The sequence below is a fragment of the Excalfactoria chinensis genome, chromosome 4, assembly GCF_039878825.1.
Source record: "Excalfactoria chinensis isolate bCotChi1 chromosome 4, bCotChi1.hap2, whole genome shotgun sequence".
Lineage (NCBI taxonomy): Eukaryota > Metazoa > Chordata > Aves > Galliformes > Phasianidae > Excalfactoria > Excalfactoria chinensis.
The window spans coordinates 67,497,113-67,522,575 of record NC_092828.1 but is presented as its reverse complement, the minus strand read 5'-3'; the positions used below and the strand labels follow the sequence as shown (position 1 = coordinate 67,522,575).

At 39.7% G+C, this 25,463-nt stretch overlaps 1 protein-coding gene across 7 annotated transcripts in view; it reads left to right on the top strand.

Moving 5' to 3' along the window:
* Positions 1-2,099: 2,099 nt before the first annotated feature.
* The window catches only part of TRIM2 (tripartite motif containing 2), an 87,026-nt gene continuing 63,662 nt past the window's right edge, over positions 2,100-25,463 (top strand). The window contains exon 1 of one of the 7 annotated variants that reach the window (XM_072333899.1): positions 2,100-2,409. The gene's annotated coding sequence lies outside the window, so the exon portion shown is untranslated. Of the gene's footprint in view, positions 2,471-2,975; positions 3,073-3,163; positions 3,610-18,973; positions 19,065-25,463 lie in introns of those variants that run through there. The other 6 variants (XM_072333898.1, XM_072333907.1, XM_072333904.1 and 3 more) reach the window with 6 other exon arrangements.

Here is a 25,463-nt window from a genome sequence, read left to right as displayed (position 1 = left end):
CAAATCCAGTTTAAGTTAACAACATACTCAAAATTCCTTTGTTTTACTCTGTAAAGGAGAGAGAATCTTTAGTACTCTCACATATTTCTTGAACACTTGAGTTTCACAGATAAAAAGGATTAGCCCGTAATGTGTGCGCACAGCCTCTGACAAAAACAGTTAACTCTCAGCATGATTGTCAAAGTAGGTGTTTTGCATAGTTCAGTTTGGGTGTTCAAAGCAATTCATAGAGCAGTATTTGTTTTTAATTTACAAGTTAAGCTTCTCCCAGTTAGACAAATCCCTTCACAGGGGGCTTGACTTAGAATATTCCAGCCACTTGTGTCATCAGCAGCTTTTTTTGTGAAGTCCTAGACTTGATTCTTGAATAGCTGCTTGGAGGAGCAAAAACCCCAATCAACACCTCATCTTCAGGCAGCATGAGTCGTCCTCATTCACAAGACCGGTTTGTAAAAGCCATGTGGTTTGAAACAATGCTTCCTGCCTATGTTGCCCATCTACAGTGAATGCCCTTTTGTGCAGTGCAGGAGCATCTTAAGCTTTTGGGAAATATTCTATAGGCAGGCTGTTCACTCATTTGTCTTTTGAGTATGTACAGAGGAGAAAAATCAGTACCCATGTGTATTAATGAATGTTATGCTAATAAAAGTTGTGAGATCAACAGGTCTGAAGAGATAGTGATCCACTGAGTCACAACACAGATACCTCAGAGGTAGAATTTTACTCATGTTTCCTGTCTTAGTTTCAACTGAGGTGGAATTGTTTCCTCCAGACTGCGTTTTGGCTCTAGGGGAAAAGCAATGTTGATGACATACTGATATTTATAGTTGCTGTGAAGCAGTGTTGTACAGAGCCAAGGCCATTCTCAGCAAAGGGCCCAAGGATTTGAGCTAGCTGAGTATCAATCAGGGGGTGGTGAGTAATTGCTTGTGCATTATTTGTTATATACATTCATATATACACATGTATATATGTCTAAATTCATAATTGTTATCCTTTTTCTTTTCTCTGTCTTAGAAAATAGATTTATCTCAAGCCATGAGTTCTACTTTACTTTTTTTCCTGACTCTCTCTCTCCCATCACTGGGAAGTGAGCAAGTGACCACGTGGTTTTTAACCTGCCAGGTTAAAACACAGCTCTTGCCAAGCAATATTCTTCAAACTGAAGTCATAGTTTTTGTGTAAAGAGGTAGCTCTGATTTCTCAACCATTTGGCTTGCGATGTCTCTACAGGCATAGCTGGCAGGAAGACACACCCCCTACCTCTTTCACAGGGGTCACTAACAGTCTGTTACATGACTACTCCTTCATGTCATTCCCAGCCATGCAGGTTTTCAGCTGCTGACTTAGAAGGCTAGCCCTTCTCAGCCCTAGTACCAGGGTCCTCATCATCCCATCTCCCAGGCAGGATCTGGTAGATCTGCTCTCCCTGCTGTGGTTGTGGATAGGTTTGTCTCCTCTCAGCTGAGAAGAAAGCTCAGCAATTATAAACAGCAATTTGCCCTTTCTGTTCTGCTCTGTTGTGTGTTATGCCTTGCTGACTCATACAGCTCCTTTCAGGAACTTCCTCCAGTTTTAATGTGGCACCATTTTATAATGTGCAATAAAGCAACAGCGAGGCTGATGTTTCATTTTTGAATGGAGTAGATGTAGTGAGATCCTTGTTGCTGGAAGAATAAATAAGCTGAAAAATCCTCCATGCTTCAGTATGCAGTATTGATTGCTATGCTGAGACCTAACTCAGCTGAATGTCTTCCTTCCTCCTCACTTCCCACAAATACAAAATAATAGGCCTTGTTTACTGGAATTCAGAAGGTTGTTTGTTTTTGTGAGTGTTGCTCTGAAAGCGCCCCCTACGCTCTCATTTAATTTGATATCTTTTGTGCTTTCTATTTCACATTTAAAAATAGTTTTTAGGTAATTATGTTTCTTGCCCCCAAGACAAATCCGCTCCAATTTTATAATGAGAACTACAGCATTACCTTATTACGAACAAGAATCTAGGCCATATACATTACATAAGGTTGCCATAGTAACACTTTCTCCAAGGGCAAAACCAACTATTGGTAGTTTCCACAGAAACCACTCCCCGCTGAGACAGGTGCCTCTGGGGAAGTGAAGGGAATATAAATGAGAGAGAGAGGCATGCACAGATGTTGTGAGATCTCTGCAGCATCCTTGTGTTGTTGTAAATTCAGCCGTTCATTTCTGGGTTTATTTTTAGTTCCTAGATTTGGACTGTATGACTGGCACCTTCTCCTGGCACATAAACTCTGCCTGCCCCTCCTTTCCATTGAACTGGTTGTGCAGATGGAGGTATGGAAGTGCTCCATGTTGACACTGAAGTGACTACATCTGATAAGAAAGTAGAGAGCTCTAGGAACCGCTGTACGTGGGAGGATTTAAATGGTAAATGGAAATTTCCCCCTCTTGTTAACTCTGCTTTTCTGAAAGAAGTCAGCAAAGACAGGTATGGAAATAATTCCTTCTGAAGAGGAGTGATTCTTGACTAATTTGTCAGATAATGGCTTTCTTTTGGGGTACAAGCACATTGTGGCTTGGCAAAATGTATGATTAAAGATCAGGGTGTCTTGAAAAGAAATTAACTCCTAGGATTTGTTAACTGACAAAAAGAGCTATTTTTTTAACGTACCTCAGTGTCACTGAAGACAAGTACAGATTTGTATTTTTGAAACCCTTTTGCACGTGGTTTTCCTTTGCAAATAGTGTTGATTGGTTTTGTTCTTTTTCTGCAAGAGCAATAAAATGATGACATACATTTAAAGCTTAATGTGGCCTACGGATTAACATGCTGGCTACTTCATCTTCATCCTGTCATCTCTCTGCTGCTTTATGGAGAAAGCAGGCTGACATGGTTATTAAATCTGGCAGCTATGTTGTATGTGCATGGGAAGCAAGCAGAGCACAGCATATAGAAAATGAGTAGCTTTCAGATAACAGCCTTCCTTTCACTGCTGCGAGGCTTGAAAGACTGACTAAAAAGCTCTTTCTCCTTTTTGTAATCACCCATTGCTGGAATAGTACGCAAATATTACAAATACAGTGGCAAATGTAAGTATTCTTTGCCTGTGTGTTGCTTTCAAATTGCTAATTGGGATTTCTACCTTGGTGTTCTGCTTGGAAAAGCAGAGGGACGAAAGCTGAAAACATCCTGGGAGTGAATGCTTCTCTGCAGTATTGTTTCGGCTTTCAGTGGAGGAGCTACTGAGAGAAAGGGATGTATGAAAGCTTTCCGGAACAAATAGTTTGCAGTTGTGTTTGTTGATTTTTGGGGATGTCTGCTTGCCATTTTGTGAGTGGAGAAGCTAAGCAAATGCAGGAGGTGCTTCTAGATAGATTGTTTTCTGCTTACGTTAGATAATAGCAGATATGCAGTGAGAAAGAAGCTTCAACATTAACAAGCTGCTTGTGAACATGCAGGAGAGAACTCTGTCATGGTATTTTTCACCTTGAACCTTTAAAAATTCATACATGTAAAACTGGATTTCTTACTAAGAATCTTAGCAGTACCTTATTGTTGGAAGTGCAAACAAATAATCATTATAAGGGGCGCAGATCTGACCTGCTAAGAACAATGAACATACCACGGTGAGCAGTGCATGTTTTTAACCCGTTTTACTCTGTTTGCAGATGAAGAGAATATTTATCTGATGTGTGGCATGGAGGCAGGGCAGTAAGGTGGTTGGGAAATAATGGAGTTGTAGGTTTCTCGGTGCTGCGGTGATACCATAAAGAAGAGAATCAGCACTTGTTATTGGGGTTTTTTGATCTTGTGCTAAGAAAGAAACAGCATCAAGTTTCTTAACTTCCTTTCTGAATCAAAGCTTCTGTAGTACCATTGTCCTATGGAGTTTGTGAGTAGTGAATTCTTATGTTCTGAATTAAATCTGCTAATTGAAAACAAGTATAGGTATCAGATAATTGCATGAGAAATACAGGATATAGCTGGTTTGTTTGTGTTGCCATGTCATGCTTCTTGCTTTGTTTACATGATTTGTTATTTCTTAGGCATGCTGTAGGCTTTTTGCAAGCCTTGTGAAAAACACAGTAAACAGGTGACTGCCATTAAGCAGTTACAGAGAGAACTGTTCTCTGTAAGGGAAGGTGTGAAAATATTCATAGTACTACTACTGTGTCTCTAATGCTGTTGTAAGGCAGGTTATATGTTTGGTTCAACTTTTGTCTTGAAGCTACTTTATAGTACTTCAGCTTCATTTTGAAGATGTATACATAGGAGTGCTTGTCTTCATTGTCACAGCTGAAAAGAGGTTTTGGAGCTTGTCTTCCTCTCCCCTCCCATACACAGGAGAAATATATATATATATATATATATATATATATATATAAGAAATTTGTAGTTTCCATGCAACTAAGCTGTGAAAATGGTCATTTCTGATGACAGCTGTGGAGCTAATCTTCCTGAGCCTGAGTGACAGCTAGCCAGCTGCTGAGGCAAGCAGTGAGCTTTCAGGACAGTGTCACTCCCAAAAATGTCAAAATGTTAAAAGGGCAGACGTCAAATGCCATGTGCATAGGAAAAGGGTTGTCAGCTGGAAGGCTTCAGCTGAAGGCAGTTAATCTACTTCTTGCCTGGATTAAACATTGAAAGCTGCTGCCTAAATCTATAAAGCACACAAGAGATAATACGTGTGTCCTGAATTATTTCAGAAGTTCTTTTGGGAAAATCTGGGGATGGATAAACATTTTCAGAGCTGTTTTATTGAAGATCTGCTCTGCAATGTCCAGAAAGATGTCCAAAAAAAGCAGCCTCTTTGCCTTTTCTCTGCACTTTGCATCAAATGCCAGTTTTCCTCCCAGATCTTTCATCCACAATGTAAACTGATTTTGCTCAAAACTAATCAGTGCTCATTGATGTGCAGCAGGATGCTGAAATTCTGATAGTATGTGCAATGATTTTTAGGCATGTACACACTGAATATTAAACAATCTCCTGCAGTTGTTGGTGCTGCAGCCCTGAGGTGAAACCTCATTTGTAATTACATGCACTGATGCTTTGTAGCTTACTTTGAAGGCACTGAAGTCTGACCGTTCTGGTGCTTGATGATGTGTCAGCTTCTCATGGGTACCTTTACCCTCAAAAAAACAAAACAGAATTAGATCAGCGATGCTTATCACCAGCACTGTTGATTTTCTCCCTGCCAAATAATTCTGAGAGGTGTGAAACTGCCTCTACCTTTACCTGGGTGGCCTGTAGCAAAGCAGTACGGGTGGCTGGTCAGGATACTAACCTGTCTATCTTTTGTTTGACCTCAGAGAGCAAGAAAGGGCATAACTGGCTGCACCAGGCCAGCCTAATCTGGGCAGTTTGCAACTGGCTACAGTTAAAAAAGATTCTCAGTATTCTCCAACCGAAGCACAGGGTACACTTCTAGCACAGGTAACCCCAGCAAAGCAGTCAACAGCCAGACTTAATGGCACAAATCCATTGATTTTTCCAGTATCCCTTTATTTCTCCTTCACTTTCAAAACAGATTTTTTTTGTCACTCCATGTTTTCTCTCTTGCTATAGGCAAACAACTTTTTTCCATTTGTGTTCTAATGCTCTTCACATCCACTCTTAGAGGAAATTCCCTCACCCACCACCTGTTTAAAACTCAGAGCATCCTATGCCCTGACCACCTTCTTGTTTCAGAAAGGCTGTCTCCATATTGGTCTTTTCTTTCCAGTCAGTATTCTGTGATCACTTCTTCTGTCTTTTAATTCCCTATAAGAATTATGAAGCACATGAGGCAGGTAACGACACATTCCCTTAAACATATTACAGAAATCAAACTTTCATCCTCTTGTCTCCTTTTCCCCTTCTCTCTGTTTTTCCCTCCTTCCTCTCTTCTAATTTCTGTCTGCTTTCACACAAACACATCTGTGATTTGGGACTTAGCTAGACTTAGAAATCATTTGGTCTTCCAAACAGAGCATTAGGCTTACCTAGCTGAGAAATAGAACAGTAATTTGTGTATAAATAAACATGACCAATTGCAATAAAGCTACCTAGCAAGAATTTGGGATTTTAATCTCCAAACAAGCCACATGTAGCTGTAATCTATTTTATTATACATGATGATGTGGAAGAACAAATAAAGATGCTGCTACTTCTCTGTGGACTTTGTGTGAAGTAGAAAACCAAGGAAAATAACTGTGTATATTCATCAACGGTTATAATTTGCTTTAAATCTAATTATACAGAGCCTTATTGTTTACAAAAAACCATGTAGTGTCAGATCAGCTCACTAAACTTGTCAGTCATTAGGCCTGATAAGAAATTCTGACTGCAGCAATGGCATTGTCACTTTATTTTGCATGTTACGCTATTATTACTCTTTACTATTGTTGTAGCACAAAGGAAAACATTGGAACAGCACTGTACAGAAAGGTATATCTAGGAACTGTATAGAAACAGAAGATAATCCTTGGACTCAAATCATTTACAAGCTGTTTTAAAAATAAAGCAAGGACTTATCCACAAGGGAAAGAAACAAGTATTTTAAACATGATCCAGATGTCAGAACCCTTATTATACAACTAGTTTTCTCAATTATCTTTTTATCTGAAGACAGAATGCAGAACATTATAACCAAAGTGATTTTTAGGATACTAGATATTGAGAGGATGCCTAGATACAAGTTAAAATTGTTATTAAAACAAGCAAATGACATAGATTTACTGTTACTTTATTTTAAAGCTATCTTACTGATTCACATGGGATAGCTCCCTTGGGCTGTAACTGCTTAGCTAGGAAGTTAACAAAGCATATTAATTGAAATCAACTCCATTGACCAAAGCATTACAAATAGTTGCAGAGTACTGATGAAGATTCCCCTAAAAATCAGTAAGAAAATACTTCATTATTAACTTTGTCATTGTAAGTTACCAGGTCAAGAAGGTTCATGATAATCTTGATTGCTATGGCAATAGTATTCATTATTAGGTTCAATGAAGCATGTCTACCTGTGGTTACTTACATGTTCTTAATTTCAGTGTTAATTAATAGAATGAAACAGCAGCACTGTGACACTTGGCTGAAAGACAGTAACTGATTCGTTGGGGATCATGTGCTGTGACACAGGCAGGTGAACAGTGGGCATTATAGTATCTGCACATTTTCTTCATCTCTGCTCCTTACCCATCTTGCAAGTAGATTTCAGAAGTCATGCATCTGTTAACATCACTTTTCTGCTACCTTTTGTTTGAAAGTTACAGTGTGAGGTAGGCAGTGTTTTTTGTATCTGTAAAGTAGGACCAACTCTTCCATCAGTCAGACGTACTCTGTGCTTTATAATGCTGTATTATAATATTCTATTCCATTCTAAAGATCTTTCATCTATTCACTTTGCACTGTCTTTAGATCATCCTCCATAAGGCAATATTGTAGCATGTGGATGCGAGCTATAACTTAACTGAGCAATGTACCTCACATAACCAAGCAAAACTGAGTAATTATTCTCTCTGAACATTTGTATTTTGTAAACTACTATGACTTCTGAGTTCAAGTTTTAGTATGAGGACATAAACCTAGCTGTATATGCAGGAATAATACTAAAGAATCCTAGAAGATCAAGGTGCAGTTGGAAAGATACAGCACCTTCAACTTCCAAGCTTTTTTCTTTCATACACAAATGAACAGTGGGAATTGGTAGTAACAATTTTTAATGTATGTTGACAGCAGCACAGCTGCCACTTCTATAAAGCAATCCCAAGAATCTAAATGAATAGAAGCTGCTGAACATGAATTCTTATTGTACTCATTAAATGTCTTATTTTTCCTTCTATACAGAGAGCAATAAATAAAACCATTCTGAAAGATAATTCGCAGCCATGCAATTAATCATAAATCTAGCTTGATCTGTTTGGATAAAGCAGTGTTTTATCAATCTGGTTAGCCAGTACTTTGAAAGGATTTTGCAGAACTCATTAGTTCAGGAATATTAGGGCAGGTGCCTCATTTATTTCTTTTAAGAGAAGATGCCATAATTCCCAAATGGATAAGCTGGAAGTTCAAAGGCAAAATGATTTATCCCCAGGAGCTGTATGAATTACTGTTAAGAACGTCCTGAAATCCTATCCTACAATTCATATGTTTCAAGGCATTCCTAAATGAAAATGATTTTGAAGATGGTAAATAGAAGCAACCAAATCACTGCAGCTTGTTTGTCCTTTAGAAGGAAGATGAATCCTAATGTAAAGGCTTCTGTACTTTTTAGCTGTTTTTACTTACCTAGGGGAGTCATTCCAAAAAGATAAGCATTCTTTCTGTTCTGTGTTTCTGTTTGTTTGTATTTTTCTTTTTGTTTTGTCTGATTGATTTTTCCACCCTGATTCACTGTGAATCCACTCAGGAGGCTTCTTAAAGAGCCAAGTGAGCTTCCTCTGCTGAATGCATTGTTAGGAACTGGCTTCCTTTCTTCTTTGGATGGAAATAAGTTCACTGAAGTATGTCTTCAGTTCAGCCTTGGTGGACAGAGAAATATTTCCTCCAGGTTAGCAGGCTGGGGCTTTTCCTTCCAGAAAATAGGTTGATGTGGCTCCCTTGATATTCTGAGTGCTGCAGGGCTGACATATCTGAATCCATAGGCTGTGACTGCTTTGTTGCAGCATGTGCAGCTCTCAAAGAGATTTTACATTTGTCATTAGTTAATGCTGAAGCTTTATGTAATTGCTACGTGAAAGCAAAACAGTGAGGCTGAAAAACTATTAAAGAATCAAATAAACTAAAACTCCAATTATTTTAGTATGCTTAGGGTTGCTGGGACAGTGAAAATATTAGCCTTGAGACAACATGCAGCCAACCTACAAGTGAATGTAACTCATATTGCAAATTCTCACAGTGGAGTTTTAGCCTAAATAGGCTTCCAACAGTTGTCAAGTTCTACCCGCAGAATGGTGAAACAATGCTTTTCTTTACACAATGAAGGCTGTGCAATTTAAAATGGAAAACAAAGAATGTGTTCCATTTATTTTTGTTTTTAAGAGCATGCTCAGAGTTAAAAGATTGAAGCCGACAACATTGAGAGCTTTGTATTGTGCTTAGTGAACAACATAGCATGGACATCAGCAACCTTCTAGAAATCAATAGTTATTGATGAGGAAAAGCATTATGCTCGTGATAATTGCTAGGAGACTTGTGATGGCTTGTTTTGATTCTGACCTTGATTCTTCATGTGGGAAGATAATAATGGATGCTAATTCCAGTTTCTAGAAACATTATTGTTTAGCATCAGTATATTCAAGAGAGGACCACCTTGCAAAGAGCTTGTTATTCTGGTATCTCAAGAATTATGAGTTTACATTCTTGGGGCAACTAAAGGCTTAAGAGAACATCTTTAACAGCACAGTTCTGTCCTTTAAAAGTTTTCTGAAGAGTTTTCTTTGCTTTATCACTGAAGGTGTGAGGGCAGTAAGAAGCAGAGAGGATATCACCTGATTTGAAGTGCTGTGGAAAGCAAAGAGAAGAAAACTGTCTGATGCTTAGCCAGCAAGCTCTAGGAGAAATTAGCATGTGTGTTAAGCAGCCCTGATTTCTGGAACTGGGATCACCCTGTTACTGAGATCTTTCAGTATCAGAGGCCCCACACTAACCTGATCCTGTCTTCTGGAAATCCTTTTCCTTTGAGTGTACTCCCTCTCTGTCACTGAGGAAAGTTTGAGGATGGTCAGAGCAAGAGATAGCACGTCAGTGAAATGTCATTTGTGCTTCTGTTGAGCTATCCAAATAAACGTATTTACTAAGGAGAGCTCTAAAGAGCTCTTCAGCTGCTTAATTTAATCGGGTATGGAAACTGAAAGTAGGTGCATGGCTGCCTGTCACACTGTAATTCCCCAGGTCAAGTGAATTGTTGTCTCTTTACTGAACCATCTGTGTGTGGGTGCATGTACAGAGAAGTCCCTAGTAGTTTGTTTATCTCCTGAATCAGAGCAGTTGCTCGAATAGCCCAACTTTCATGAGGGAAGATTTGATAAAGAGTGCAGCTGGGATGTGGTTGGTTCAAAAAAACTCCATCCATCATTTAACAAAAGGCACAATGAATAGCTTAATTGTTACTGCTAATGATGCTAATGATCGTTAACGACTTTATTTGAAAAAGACAAAGTATGAGCCAACTCAGAGAAACACAGTGACAGAAGAGTATCTTTATCCGCATTTTGTCCACCAGGAGGTCCAGAGCTGCCAAACGTAATTCTAAACACGGAAAGGAACATTAAGGAAATAGTGTTAGTACAATATGCCAAATAAATAAATAAATATAGTATTTTGTGTTGGGGCAGTTAGGCAGGGAAATAAGCAAAGACACTGCTTTTTGAGAGAACCACCCACAGGAATACTTATCTTCAAACCAAAGTGCTTCTCTTCTTCAGTGTTTTGCAGGTTTAGTCTGGCCTCTTCTACTGAAGTGGATTCAGTGAGCACTGTTAAGTTTCTTTCCCTGCTGCAAGGCTTACCCTGAAGGCCATTTCTGGTGCAACCTTTTATATAAATTTCAATGCAGTTCTCTATAGGACTTTATAGAGTCCCAGTGTTTGTTTTCCTTTTTGGATCAAATTCCCTGTCTGAATAGGATTTATATTTTACATGTTTACATGTTATCAGTCACCTCTTTGTATCTGGTTGACTCATCCTTTTTTGCTGTCTTTAACCTATCCTTAAAATTACAAAGAAATATAGGTTTTAAATAATTGCATTAATTCAAACAATTGCTTAATTCTCACAGTTATCAATGCTTCTTTCTGTGACGTCTCTTTCTGCTCGAATCAATAAGCCACTAAGAGCAAACAAGAATCAGTTCAAAGCAAGAATCCTCCTTTAAATATGCCACATGGCTGATCCTGAAAAGCATGCAGAAAAACACAAGTGAATACAAGGAAATTTTCAAGGCCTGCTGTTCATCCAGACATTCAGTACTAGGCAATATTGCCTCACTACAGATTTTGTTCCTTGCATACATACAGACTGCAGTGTGCAAGCTGTAATCTAAGCCATGTCACAGACAGAGACAACACAAAAGCCTTGGCAGGGCACTGGTCTGCAGTCAGCTGTAACTGTTTTAAGAGAAATCAGAGAGTCCATGCCGAAGGAATGCAGCAGAACGTTCATTGCTTATAGAGGAATAAGGCAACCAAAGTTTGAAAGAAGTACTTAATTATCGTGTTTTTATGGTGAAAAAAAAAAAAAAAAAGAAACAGAACTACAAGCAGATTGAGGTGAAAGTGATTTCATATTACTATAAAATTATCATAATGATGCTGGATCTGTACTATATAGACTTTAGTTTGTTCTCATTTTGCGTATCTTCTGAAAACCTTTTCTTAGATAGCATTGGTACTGTTTGTGCATAAATGTTTTTCTTTTAGTTGATAAAAATACAACGCACAATATCCCCAACTACTTTGCTAGTCAGCCAATATTTCAAAACACTCTAAGTTCCTTCCCCCAAATAACTTTAGCAAGAAATCTGTGTATATACATTTCTTTGTAAATAAAAAGCTACTAAGTTGATTTTATAATCCTACTGAATGAAATATTAAATAACATCATGTTTAATTCTCAGTTGTGTTCTTTGTACTCCCATAATAATTACAAGTATGCTCCTATTTGGATTTTTCCCCCTAACTTACAGTTGCTCTATCTAGACGCATTCTCATACAAACATTTTCTTATGTTTTAAAGGCTTGTAGAACTCTAACAAAACATGTATTTCTGGAGCATTATATTGTTCCATAGATTCCTCTTCTTGTGAAATCAGTGAGATTGTATGAAATGGAACCATGTTCTTTTGGTATATATTATTTCAGTCATTTTGGTTGAAATTTTTCAACCCTATAGGAATTATTGATAGTATTGGTGCTTTCGTTCTGCAATTATCCATTTGTCTCTATGCTTTTCTGTTATTCCTTTCTTTAATAAGAGCCTTTGTATACTCAGTGTGCTAATATTGTCTCTTATCCTTTTTCACCATGGTTCTTACATTTGTGATTGACAGAACTCTCTTGGAGTATTTTGATTTCCACTTCTTTTTTATTTGGCTGCAGTATTTTTCTACAATATAATTAAACCCAGACATGGGGGCACTTTTGTCATGACTGCATGACAGCTTTAGCCATACGCTACTTGGATCAGGGACTTTTTTGTTTTAATTGAATTCTCCCACCTGGCTGAAGTGTATAATGTCTCCTGATAATAAGCTCTTCCCTGTTCCTGCCGTTCAAACACCTATAACAGAGCTTTGCTTGCAAACTAGTATGATTCTGTTTTCATAAGGAACAGGGTGATCACAAGGAATCTGACTTGAAAGCACCTGGAAGTTATCAAAAAATTCCCTCTTATGGACCATTTATACGAAGATGCTGTTGTATTTGCTTGCAGTCTTTGGTAAGCATAAACTGCCACCTTTTAAAGGTATCTTTAAAAGCATTTGTTCATTCATATGGATGATTCTGACTTTTGTTGTGCCTCTGCAGTTCCATGTCAAGTATTTAATTATTTAAGTGTTTCCATATGCTAAGTAACATACGCATTCTCTGGGCTTGCTAGGTAGAAAAACAATGCAGACATAAACGGGGTGTCACATTTTCCTCCTCACCCTAATTCAGCACCTAGATAGCTTGCATAAAACATACGAGTAGTGTCATTCAAGGAGAGGTAAAATGCTGATATACTGAGAGTGGGAAGGATGAGGAGGTCATGTCACATCTACACTGTGAGATGCAGACCACTCCGGCCATTATTCAGAGCGTGTGTGTCTACGTGTGTGAGGGGAGTTAATTCCTTTTAGTTCCTGGCTAAATCCCTAACTGACCTCACTGATGTGAGAGTGGAATCAGCAGGAGTTCTCATACGCTTGAAAGGAAGGCACATAGTAAAGTGCTTTCTTTGAAACAAAGTCACTGTATTGCTAATTGAGCATTTTGCCTGTGATAGGCAAGTACCTTCTTTTCTCTGAGCATCCTTTGGTCTTGTTTGCAAAGGTTTGGTCCTGTGCCAAACAAGTGAGTGGGATATTTATGGCTAAGTTCACAATGAATAGGGAGACACTGCTATATTGAAAGGAATCTTCTAATTTCTCGTATCTGTTTGTTGTTTAAAAGCAAGGCCTTCACAGAGTGCTTCTGAATATTTTCTCTGAGTTTCCCTGCATAAGCAGGGACATCTCTACCCAGAAGAGTGTGAGGAAAAAGTTCACATTACAAAGGCCATACCTAGTAAGGGAGATGGTATATTTTTCCATATCGCTTTCTCTGTTCCAAAGATACTGCTTGAAATGTTTATCTTGTTATCTGGAAAAACATTCCTTGGAGATAACTCTTCTTGTGTCATTTTAAATTAGGGTGGATGTATGTGTTGCTGGTGTCAGTGGCTCCTTTAGGAAGTACCTGACACCCCAAATGTAGGTCTGATCCAAAGGCAAAGCATTAGTCCTTACGGAATATATTTGTGAACTCTAAAGTTAATCATAGCTAAGGGCTGTTCCAGCAGCATTTGAAAAATCCTACTGTAAGTAGATGTATCATGTTGTGTCTAGATTCATTCAGGGAATTTAACAGAGAAATGGCTGTAGTGTAGTACAGCACAGCCCAAAGGAGCTCACAGCCACCAGGAGAGTTTCATTTAGGGCAGCATGGTCTCCAGCACAGGCTAATTTACTTTGCATGTATAATGTCACCAATAGCAGACAGCTATTTTAGAGCTAGTTTTGGTACTTCTTGCTACTCCAGTCACAGTGCAGTCTAGACATGCCTTGAGGCTAAAAAACTCTGATTAGCAGACTACCAGGTGAGAAGGGAAACTGAGGACCATACCCTACAAGTAGGTTAGAACACATCTAAGTGGCAAATGGAAGGCCTGCACAAAGAGTAGTTTATATTCAAGATGCCTTCTCTGAGCTCTGTGAACCACCTCTTGAACTCACTGAAAATAGGGAGGGAACTCGTATAAGAGGGAGTGTAAGCCTGCAGATTTACTGTGCTCTATGACCCCAAAGTAAATCATTATTCCCAGTGCATGTATTTTTGGAGGCACCTCTCCTTTTATTGGTGTATACGTGTGATGTTTGGAATGAATGACCTTAGAGGTATCAGGAAAGTAGAAACAAAATTTACAGGAAATACTGCAGCAATTGAACTGGATGGAGAAAAAAATCCTGGCTTACCCTCCCATTTTCTTTCTCTGCACCTTGACATTGCCCAACAGTATTTAATTGGAACTCCAGTCAAAGTCCACATTGAAAGCGTTCAATTTTCCAGCCAACTCCTTTTGGAAATAAAACCTTGCTATAGTAGTTGCCTGTGTTTATCAGCTCTACAAAGGTGACTTTCCTAAATCAATACTGGAAACAACAACAGTTTATGTGTCCATAACACTTTCAATGAGAATTTCAAAGCACTGTAAATGTATCCACAAAGTAGTTCCATGAAGTAGGTAAGACATATACACCCTTTACACAGGGGTATAAAAGTTACATCACTAGTCCACGCCTACCTAGGGCACCACTGATAGTCAAATAGGATAGAAATTACCTGGCAGCCGTTGTACATCTACTGTATTACCTTGTTTCTCTCCAGGCATCTTCTACTGCTATTGCATTTTTTTTAATGTTATAATTTTATAGTAGTTTGCTGCTTTTTTGCTGCTGTAATGGAGATAAGCAAGTCTTTGTGTTCAACACACCATTGTTTCCACTATTAAGTTCCAGATGGTTATCTCTAATTTGATCTGATCCTTGGTGTGTTGTTACTGATGAATGTGGAGGATGCATGACAAGCCTTGAAGATATACAGACTCTGAATGGGGAGCTGGCAGAAAAGGAGACATTCCAGCAAGACTTCAGTGGTGTAGGAAGGAGAATAGTTGCAAATCTGACCTTTCTGAATAGAGAACCATGAAGAGAGAGGTGCAGACAGCAGTTGTACTCCAAATGGTTTGGTAAAACAGGGATATTTCCTATAGGAAGCTGTGACCTCCAGGGACTGAACAGATCCCAAGCATCTTCTCTGGCATTTGCTTCACTTCATAAGGCACCACAAAAGGGTTAAATAGCTCCACAGTTTGTCCCTTGGTCTCTAATTAGAGAATGGCCCAAGAGCTCAAAGGTCAAAATGCACGTGGTCTGAGCTGGGACTAAATCCAAGTTCCCATTGATTGCAGCCTTGTCTGTTAGTGTGCTGCATTTGCACATGATCTTTCCCCTTGCCATTTCTACAGTTTCTTTTCCTTTTTTTTTTTTTTTTTTTTTTTTTTTAAGATAAAATGGAACAATTCATGTACAGCGTTTCACTTTTGTCACTATCTAAAGTCTTTTGTTACTTGATCTTGTGTGCTTTCTGGGAATAGCTTTTTGACCCACTTTATAATTGAATCCAGGACAGTAAAACATGACAAAAAATCTTCACACTCCACTGTGTAGCGTCTATGGCTACTGCTGGGTAAACCTGAGAAGTCCACTTCCAGAGGAGGCATACAAACTTGCCAGGCTGAGTCTCAGGGGAGCTGAAGTTTCTGGTTGGTCTCCCAAAGGGTGAGAATGGCAGGCAAAATGATGTCCAGCTGGGATAGTGTTTGGAGAAGAAAGGGCGGAGAGTGAGACTAGGGAAAATGAAATAAAATAGCTTTACCAAGCAAAGTATACATGGTAGAAACCAGATGCAAAGTTAGCAGGAGAGAGAAGGTGATAAAATCAAAATGTTACTCCATGCAGCTTGTAACAGGGTGCAGGCAAAGTTCAGTCCTGATGATTCATAATCCAAATACTTTCAGATGCAGAAAACTTACATGTTTTCCTTTTTTGCTCATCAGAATCTTTCTTTTATTATTATTATTTTCCCTAGGAAATAAAATTTGTTTTGTATGCTTTTAGAAACTTGCATTTAATTAAAATAGAAATTAAATAAAATAGAAACTCTGTTTGAAAATATTTTGTGGAGAACAAGCAGGTGTTCTAGAGATCTTGTGTGCAAGAGTGCCATGATTTTGGGGCTTGTTTATGCTTCCAGCCACAGGATGATTTCTTTCATTTGCTGGATCTCATGCTGTTTGACGTGGCAGAGAGATTAGTCAGATCACTAACCTGTTTGAAAAATATATCCAGCAAGTGGAATTGTCTCTGTGAGTTGTCACACCACTCCTGGAGAAGTGTATGAAGGGGGGGGGGGGGGGGCAGGCCTGTACAGCTCAGAATTGTGAAGGGGAGAGAGGCAGGATTACCCTGTGTTAAATGGGCTTGGTTGCCTCCAGAAGCCTCTGTCATAGCTGGCATTTGAGCTTGCACCCTTGGCAGTGCTGGTAACAATTTTCCTGTGTCATATAAGGACAAAGAGACAGTTTCAGCCTCAGCATAATAATATGAGTGGAGTGACAGGAGTTGTTCATAGAGTGACTTTGTTTAAAGTGTGCCTTTTCAACAAAGTCCACTAAATCAGCTCATTCTTGTTGTCTCTTGTTTCTTTATTTGTGGCTACGCTGAATTAGCATCTTAAATAAATTGCCATGGGAATCAGAGATGCAATAGCTAACTTTCTTTCTCTTGTGCATCTACAAACAGCCTTTTCATAGCAGTCTTTTCACAATCTCATGTTCTCTGATTGAGCACTTGATCTATCTCCATCAAGGCCTTTTGGTACCCATTATCTCCATTACAATCAAGCAGCAAAATCTATGTAAAATATGGCATCCGATTGATTAAAAATTTCTAGCACATGTAATTTACATGTACTGATGGAATATCTTTCTGAAGTGACAAGTAAAATATTTACTGTTCCTGATGTTCACTCTGATACATTATTTCTATGTTTTGTGAGCTGTGGATTGTAGAAAAGAAAGATATATTGATTTGACCAAGCAGGGTGTTCTGTACATAGAAGACAAGGTGAAAAAAGGGAGCTTTGTAGGAAGGAAGAAGGCTGAAAAGGCAGGCATTGTGATGAGGGGAGCAGTGGGAGTGGGTCATTGAGAAAGGAGAAACTCTGAAAAGGACCAGAAAGCTTTGCTTTCATGGGATTGTAGGCAGTGTGGCTGGGATATGAAACAAAAGATGACCTCAGATGCTGAATTTTCTAGGGACAACAGTGCAGGTGCACTGGGAGCAAGATCACATCTCAGGAATCAAAGTGACTAAAGTAATCAAACACCGTGATCACACAGTGGATCTGGGCAGAGGTGTATGTGCTAAAAATGTCAGTAGAAAAGAGCTCTAATGAAATAATACTGTCAGTGTGGATGCCTTAGGGTTAACTAAGCAGTAGATCTGGATAATAGTATAGTCTCTGCAGATTATATGCTTGTATGACAGCTGATGGAGCCATGCAATTGCACTAGAATCTCAGATATCTTTGAGGAACAGGCCTCACTGTGAAGAAAAACTTGCACCTGTGACCCAAACACATTGTGACACAGTGATATGTGCCAGAACTCATACACAGCCTGTCAGCAGGAGCCTGAGAGCTTTGATATGCCAGCCCATCCAAACAAGGTGAGAACTTCAGCATCTGCTTTTGTAAGGGCTCAGATCCTAGACCAAATTAGAGGGGGAGGGAAATGACTATAAAGACAGTAATGAATGTAATGGCCTGACTTAATTTGCTCCATGAAAAGGAAATTAAAATTAGGAGCTGTTAAGGCATTTATTACAATATGCCTAGAGCACATAGTAAGGACCAGACAGAAGTAGAAAGCTGAAAAATAGAATCACACATTTAGAAATTGTTACTATAAAATTGAAATGGGAGCCAGCACGGGTAAATAGTAAAGCTGGATAAGAAAATAACAGGAAGTAACATGCCTTGGGAGTGCAAAAGAGGAATTAATCAGAAAGGTCAGAGAGAAAACAGTGAAAGCCAGGGAAGTGATATGGTATTTAAGAAGGATTTTAATTATTTCCACAGCAGGAAAATTGCTCAAAGAGACCACGGCTGAAGTACAAAGAATGATATTAATCCAGGAAGCTATTCTGAGAGAGCTGATGAGACTGATTTTAGTGGCAGACAGGACTCACAGCCAAATTAGAGGCATAAGAAAGTAGGACAGGGCAGGGATGAAATGAGATCAGCAGCTGTAACCAGAGTATTCAATTAAATTGGAACAATTCAGTACAAGCAACAAAAGAGATAGGAGCTTGGAGAGGCAGGCAGGTTCATAAATGGCTGAGGGAAGATCCAAAGGAGCTTAAGTTTCAGAGTGCTCGCTTCATGCAATAGCTCTTCTGTCTCTTTGTTAAGTTCACTAAACTGACACGGAAAAATTTGCTTCGGTGCTACATTACCTTCCTTGAAATGACAGTGGGAGCATGAAGAGAGAGGAGACAGTAAGTTGCTAAATCAGCTTAATTATTTCACAAAATCTTGTGCTAATGTGCTCAGGTTGTGACTGCTTTCTGGGTGAGAACAGGAGTGAAAGACCAAGCAGGTAAGGCAGAGAGGAAAAGAAGTATTAGCAGACATCAGTAAAGTCTGGGAGGTGAGGTCCAGGGAGGGGGGTCAGGGTAAGACACTTGTGACAGACAAATGAGAAATGACAGCATCAGCAAACTAAGTGTGTTAGGAAGGATGAGAATATGGAAAGGGTGGAAAGAAACAAAATCAGAGACTTCTCAAGTTAAATTTCTCTATCATGAATGTGGGCTGGACTTAATTCACAAGGTTGGTTTGTTTGATTGAACTAAAAGAAACAGTGCATGGGGGATGCTTGTGGATTATCTAAAGGCAGTACTATAAATACACAGCAAATATGTGTTTTTCCTGATATTCTTTTTCCTTCTCCTTGAGCATTTTACTGCTTGGCAGTAAGCTGTCAAGCACTAGTCCTTCCTAGCAGCCCCTTTTGTTCCTCTGCTTAAGAATTAAATACAGTATCTTGAACGCCCAGAATGTGAAGAAGCTAATCATTGGCTTGCATTGTGGCCGGCAGGGCAGGCCCGCCTCTTTGGCTTGTGCTGACAAGCTGTTTATGTTTGTGCAAAGCCACCCTTCGACACAGCGGCCTGATGGCCGTAATGGGACTATCTACGTGCATGCTGCACCTGCCTGGACTCATTGGAACTGCAGTAAGTAGCGTTCTGACCCCCTAAGGCTCTTCTCATAGGATTTTCTCATAGGACAAGTGTTTTAGCAAGGCAGATAGGTACTGTCATACACAGAGGCAGCTATTAAAGTATTTTCTCCCATCTGAAGTAGGAGTTACTGCTTTGTATGCCATGTCATGACTACATGAGCTACATTGTTTCAGTCTCAAAGGAGACCTTCCTGGGAGGCAAGAGGGAAAAAGTCAATAAGGACAAACCCATTTAAACTTGACTGTTTTATATACAGTCACGTTTAAATGAGTATATATATATGTATACATATATACACACACACACAAGACTTCAGTTCTTTAGCATCTTGTTCTCCTTTTTAGTGGTGTTTCCAGTATTTAATCATCCAGCTGTGTCTTGAAGAGTAGCAGTTTTTGCAAGGTCATAAATGATGTTGCATGAAGTGGCTAGATATAAGATTTAGTAAAACGAACATTGTCCATAGTGCTGGTAGGTGCTGTTGTATTGAAAGCTATATACCTAGCTGTAGAAAAAGCCAAGTTCTGTTCAGAGATTTAAGTCTACTTTACTTGCTACTATTGTGAGAAGTTCACGGCTTTATAGAACAATAGATTTCAGAAATGGAATGAGCTTGACTTTTGTTTTTAGTGCCATTTTTTATGTTCAGAATTTTACATACAGTAATCTGTTTGGATAGGATAGCATGCTTCAACTTAATCCTGCATATCAAATACTGATGGACTTTTCAGACTTCCTCTCTCATCCTTTCCACCTGCAAAGAAAATCATTGTGTCTCTGTCAGAGCTGGGCACCATGCAGAATCTCAGACATTCTCTGTCCCTAAAGCTTTGGTCAGTCTGTCTAAATTTCATGTGTTAGATGCAGAGCTTGTCTTTAAATCTTCTTTTATAAATGAAGAAAGTATAAATATGACAGATTAAATGATTTTGCTATGGCAGTAAAGCATAGTAAGTATCATCACTAAGCAGTCTGAGGCTGCTGGACTACATTATTTATTTTTCTTCCTTTCATTTATTTCACAGAATCCTACTGGATTACCTAATTACCTAATGGTAACTTCTTTCTTTGTACCTCCCGAGGTTCAGATTGGCTAAGAGAAATACCTCGTGCTTTGGCTGCTTATCTAAACTACTCTGAGCCTGAAGCTGAGTGGAAAGCATCAAACAGACCAAGCTGTAAGCAGTATTGTTAGTGCTGCTTCCCTTTTCTGGCATGGCTGGTATTGCCCCATGTGGCACAACAGCAGCAATTCAATGTTGCCTCCTTTCTTGAGGACCATCCTAGCAATGTTGAATTGCTGTTGTGGTCTGTTTCTTCAGCTCCCTCCTGAACTAGGGATGCTAAGATCTGTTCAGCTCAGGCTTTGAGTTCAAGATACCTAGGGGGAAAAAAAAAGAAGCTGTCACTGTGTGTGTGTGTTCACTGTGCCTATTCTTAAAGTAACAGAACTAATCTAAATTTCAATCAGATTCCAGTTAGCCTTGGGTTATGACCAAGAAAACCAAAACGAACAAAAACCCAGGAGCGGTATGATGCCATGTTCTTTCTAGCTTGTCTACATTGTCCCCTGTGGATGGGCCCAAAAGGAAGATTTCCTGAGATCTGTGCATTTATCTCTGCCCTGTTGTTCATGTTTTGGGGTCTTGCACTGTGTCTACAGGCAGCCCGAATGCAGTAGTAGACACAGTCACATTTATAATGTATCTGCAGTCACGCTGTCATTCAGTAATACAGCAGTTGTTGGAGGCTATTAATTTGGGGATGACCAAAACCCTGACCTCTTACTAATAATTGACAAATACACTTACGGTTGCCAGGTTACAAAGCCCATAAAGTTGACTGTAGTGTTCTAGATTTCTCTTTCTTTGCCCTTGACAATGTCAGCTGAGCTCCTGAAACTGATGGATCTCTTGGGAAAGAGCAGCTCCCTAGATTAGTATGAGTTTTGAGTTGTAATTTATGACACTGAGCATTCAAATTCTTAGTGAAAACAGGAGGCTTTAAGGGTGCTTTTCCTCTGAGGGATTCATCTTATTAATGGGTACTGATGCATTCTATATGCTTGACATTTAACAGTTAATGTTACAGTGAGAATCATCAGCTGTTTGAGTCTGACCAGAAAAGTGATATTAGGAAGAAATTCTTTACTGTGAAAGTGGTGAGACACTGAAACGGGTTGTTGCCTAGGGTGGTTGTGGATCCTTCCTGAATGCAACCAAGGCCAGGCTGGATGGGGCTGTGGGCTTTGTGGGAGGTGTCCCTGCCTATGGCAGGGGGGTTGGAACTTGATCTTAAATGCTGTTGTTGCAAAAATGCAACATGCTACTTGGTCATATAGAATGAAAACTATGGCAGGCATACAGCCTTTTGTATTTAAAATAAGAAAAATAGATTGATATAGTCAGATCTCTCTTGAACGTCAGAAGCAGAGGGTCTCCTGCTGTCAAAGGCTTTTTTAGTTGTTGTTTTTTAATTTGGGTGGCATTACTCAAATAAAGTACTACATTTAGGAAAGAGAACAGTTTTGAACCTATAACCTGCCTCAAAAATTCACCCCAAAGGAAGAGCAGAAGTTTTCCAACCAGGAAGTTGCTACAAGGCCAGCCCTGTAGGGTGGCCTGCCTACAGTATCACTGGAAACATGGATCAAGGCAGAAAGAAAACAGACTGCTGCCTACTTTCCTTGCATGTGGCAGATGGAATTACAGTGGCTAAGCAGCCTTCAGGGCTATGCTGCTTTATATGTGTTTAACAGGGTCCACTGGTCTCTTTGACTTCTCTCCCTCCTGTTCTGTGTACTTGGCCTTTCAGCTGGCAGGGAATGCTGAAGGAAACAGGCATCAGCAAAATACAGACACTTGTACTGGCTCTGCTGTGTTCTTGTACTGAGAAGATGATCCCTTGAGGGATCACAGTCAAGCCCTATGCTTTCTCCTTACTGGAATCACTGGTTTACAGGATGGAGCAGTCTGCATTTTACATTGTTTTGATAGTGTGGGAAAGGCACAGTCTGGTTAACCAACTTCTTTTAGGGTACATACAAAAGTGGTATAAAATGAATCAGCCACCAGATGGCCCGCCCAGATTCCTCTCTAGCTCACCTCTCTTAGACCTAGAAAACTGTCCCAGGATGTGCTCCAGTAGGCAGGAAATAATATAGATGCCACTATTCCTTCATCCATAAAGGAGCTTTTAAATAATTCAGTTTCTTTCCTTTTTGCCTGTGTAGTTGGGTCAGAGGTATAAGAAAGCAGCAATTTGAGCCTGTAGAATAAAAAGACCTAATTGAGTGGGCAGCATGCTGTGTTTTGTCCTGGTTGCTGCTGTCAAAAAAAATTACCATGGCTGTTGTTAGCCTTTCCTTCCTATTGCTGGTTGTTTGCAGCATGTGAAACTGAGAAGCATAGTACCCATTAAGCTTCAAGGCTGGCACTGCAGTTTCCCTCATCAGTTCCTACTGGGGCTCTCTTTCTTCCTGACCTCCTCCTTCCTTGCACAGTGTCTTCAGTGGACAATTTACCTAATGCTCCATAAGGCATAGTATAATGCCCTAATCTACTCTATTTTGGATGCTAATGTTTGTTACAGCCTTATCATGGCATGGAATTCTGCAGGTCTCAGTCTGGCAAAACTACTGCTAGTACTCTGACTCCTTAATGACAGCAGCAGGCATAGTTACTTCAGGGCTGAAAACAGACCGAGGATTATAATATGTTTTGGTGTGTGGTTTAATTTCTGCTTCTATTTGGGATGCTTAATACCTGAGCAGTACATTTGGTCTTCTTTTCAGTTAATTTTTGAACATGCAAAAGAAAGTTGACAGTTGTTTGATATGGTTAATGTTAACTCCAGTATTACAGCGTCTGAACTTTCAGCATATGACAGCCCTTAGACATTGCATTCTTGAGACTCAGTGTCTAAGGAGATTTTCCTCCATTTTCCTCATTGTTTCTTCCTGATACCCTCTTTTAGTCTCTTTGAAATCTATGCTTGATTCTCATAAATTTGGGGATCCAGAGCTACAACAAAACACTTTCTTGGTTCCCAAAAAGCTATAGAAAATGTAGCACTTTTATACTCCAATACACAGATTGGAATATGTGAGCCAGAATTACTGTGGCTCTGGCGATAAGAGTAGGAAGACTTGCTTGTGTGGGTAGGAAGATCAGAGGAAACATTCTCAAATACCTGCTCATATAAATACCTAATTACCTCTCTTAGGATATCCACAGCTAAGATTACTTTTATTTATATCTGCTTCAAAGCCCTGCATGCTCTGTTGGGCTTGCACTCCAGATTTTAGTGCCTCCTAGCCTAATGCCCCTCAACCATTTGCCGCAGTTTCCAGCTCCTTCTAGTACAGAGCATCTAGATCCATGCTTTCTACAGCCAATACCCCCCTACATTAACCACATAGTTCACAACCTCTGCAGCTTTTTGCCACAACTCCTCTCTCTCCATCAAAGAGCTACATTTTTTCCCAGGCAACCCAGATGCTCTCCTCCTGCATCTCTTCACTCCATGCCAGTTAAAATGCTTATTCTATTCACCTCACAGCCCTTAAAAGCTTCCCCAAAGCCTTCCGCTCCCTCAAGTAGTCTCCTCCTATGCTCAGTCTTTCTCACTACATTCTAGTGTTTGCAGCTGGAGGAACAGGAGGCTGCTTCTTCTCCCCTAGAATTTCAGGTTCCTTGGTGCAGGGATCTCAACATACCTCCCTTTTTCTCCTTGTACTTGAAAGCAGAAAAGCAGAGTAAGTTAGGCATATACTAGCCCTTTGTATGCTGCAAGAATGAATGCCTCCAGGCAAGGTTTGGAGGAAGACTGAGCCAAGAAATATTTAAGAGTGGCATGTTTTGTAGAAAATGTAGCCCCTTTTTATTTCTCTCTCTAAATAAGCTGTCCAGTATTCAACACAAATCTTGTTGTATGGGAAATTGGTAATCACAGCCTAAACCTCTGATTAATCAGCTGAGGCAAGTGTCAGGTCAGCTGTGGGAGCACAGGTGAGAGTAATTTAGCTGTGCTCCCGGAAGGGGTTGAGCTTGACTCCACCTCCTCTAGATCTCATTTAAGTGCTGACCCCCAATAAGGCAGCATCACTTGTAGATTGCCTTAGCATTTCCCAGTGAAGATATCCATGTTGGTGAGTCTTTCTTTATAAATAAGCTTTTGAATATCTTGTTATCATCTTTGTATCATTCCACCTTACACTTGTGAAGCAACTCCAGCCCTACAGGGGCTTTTGAACTGTTTGGTGTGCTTCTCCGTGCACTCATTTCTTTGTGCTACTGGTCACGTGTTGATGTTTCTGATTCTTAGATGAATAATATTTTCAAACAAAAAAGACTGGGACACATTATTTTTGATTCAGAACTTTTTATGAATGCAGCCATATGAAAGGAAGTATTATATTAATGTTTCCTGGTCACTTGCTTTTGAAAGAAAGCTTATTTACATAAATGAAAGTTTGTGAAAAACAGTGATGCTGAGACATCATGGTTTAGGATGAGTCTGGACTGACAGGGTCAGTCCCTAGGCAGACCCTGCAGTGGCATATGTTAGTGAGAGGAGTTGTGTAGTGGCCTGGTACTGTGCTTATTCTCCCTTTTCCCTGGGGACAGCCTGGGGCTACTGTAGCCTGTAATGGAAAATATCACCAGCCTTGGGACTTCTCTGACTGCGACATCAAGGTTGCAATTGTCTGAGTTGTTTGTTTGCTTTATGTTAAAGAGGAGTGATACTGCATTATAAAGCAAAACGCCAACAGCACCGATGCAGCCCGCTCCAGATCTAACAGTAGGAGCAGGCTGCGAAGGATTACCACAGCATATTCTCTTTTCAGATCATCACCTGACAACTAGGTGCCTTTCTAGAGGGGATCAGGCTTTTGCCAAACTCAAGTCTCTGGATAAGCAGAAATGCTAAAACAAAATATGCATTAAGTGAAATCTTTATGAAGTCCTACACTAAGAAGTTTACCATCAGAATGAATGGTGAGCACACAGCTGTGGTGCATCCCTGGTTTGCTGATCTGCCATTCTGAGTTCCCATCACTTTGGCAATTTCATAGGTTAAAATTTTAAGGGAAGGTTCTTCCTCCACCAAACTCAGACCTTTTGTGTATTGCTTTCTTGGTATTTAAACGTCAAAACAAGAAGACATAGAAGCATCTTCCTAGTTGTTCTCCTAGCCTGTATTTAATTGGTCTCCAAAAATTAAGTTTCTCTTGCCAGTAGCTTCTACAACTATTACAAAAATAATCCACAGGTCACAATTCTTGATGTAGCACAGAGTAAGAGGCACCCATATCAGAAAATAAACCTTATTACCCTGCTTCCCCGGCTGCTTTAGGTTCAGTGGGGGTGGAACTCTCTCTGGGCCCTT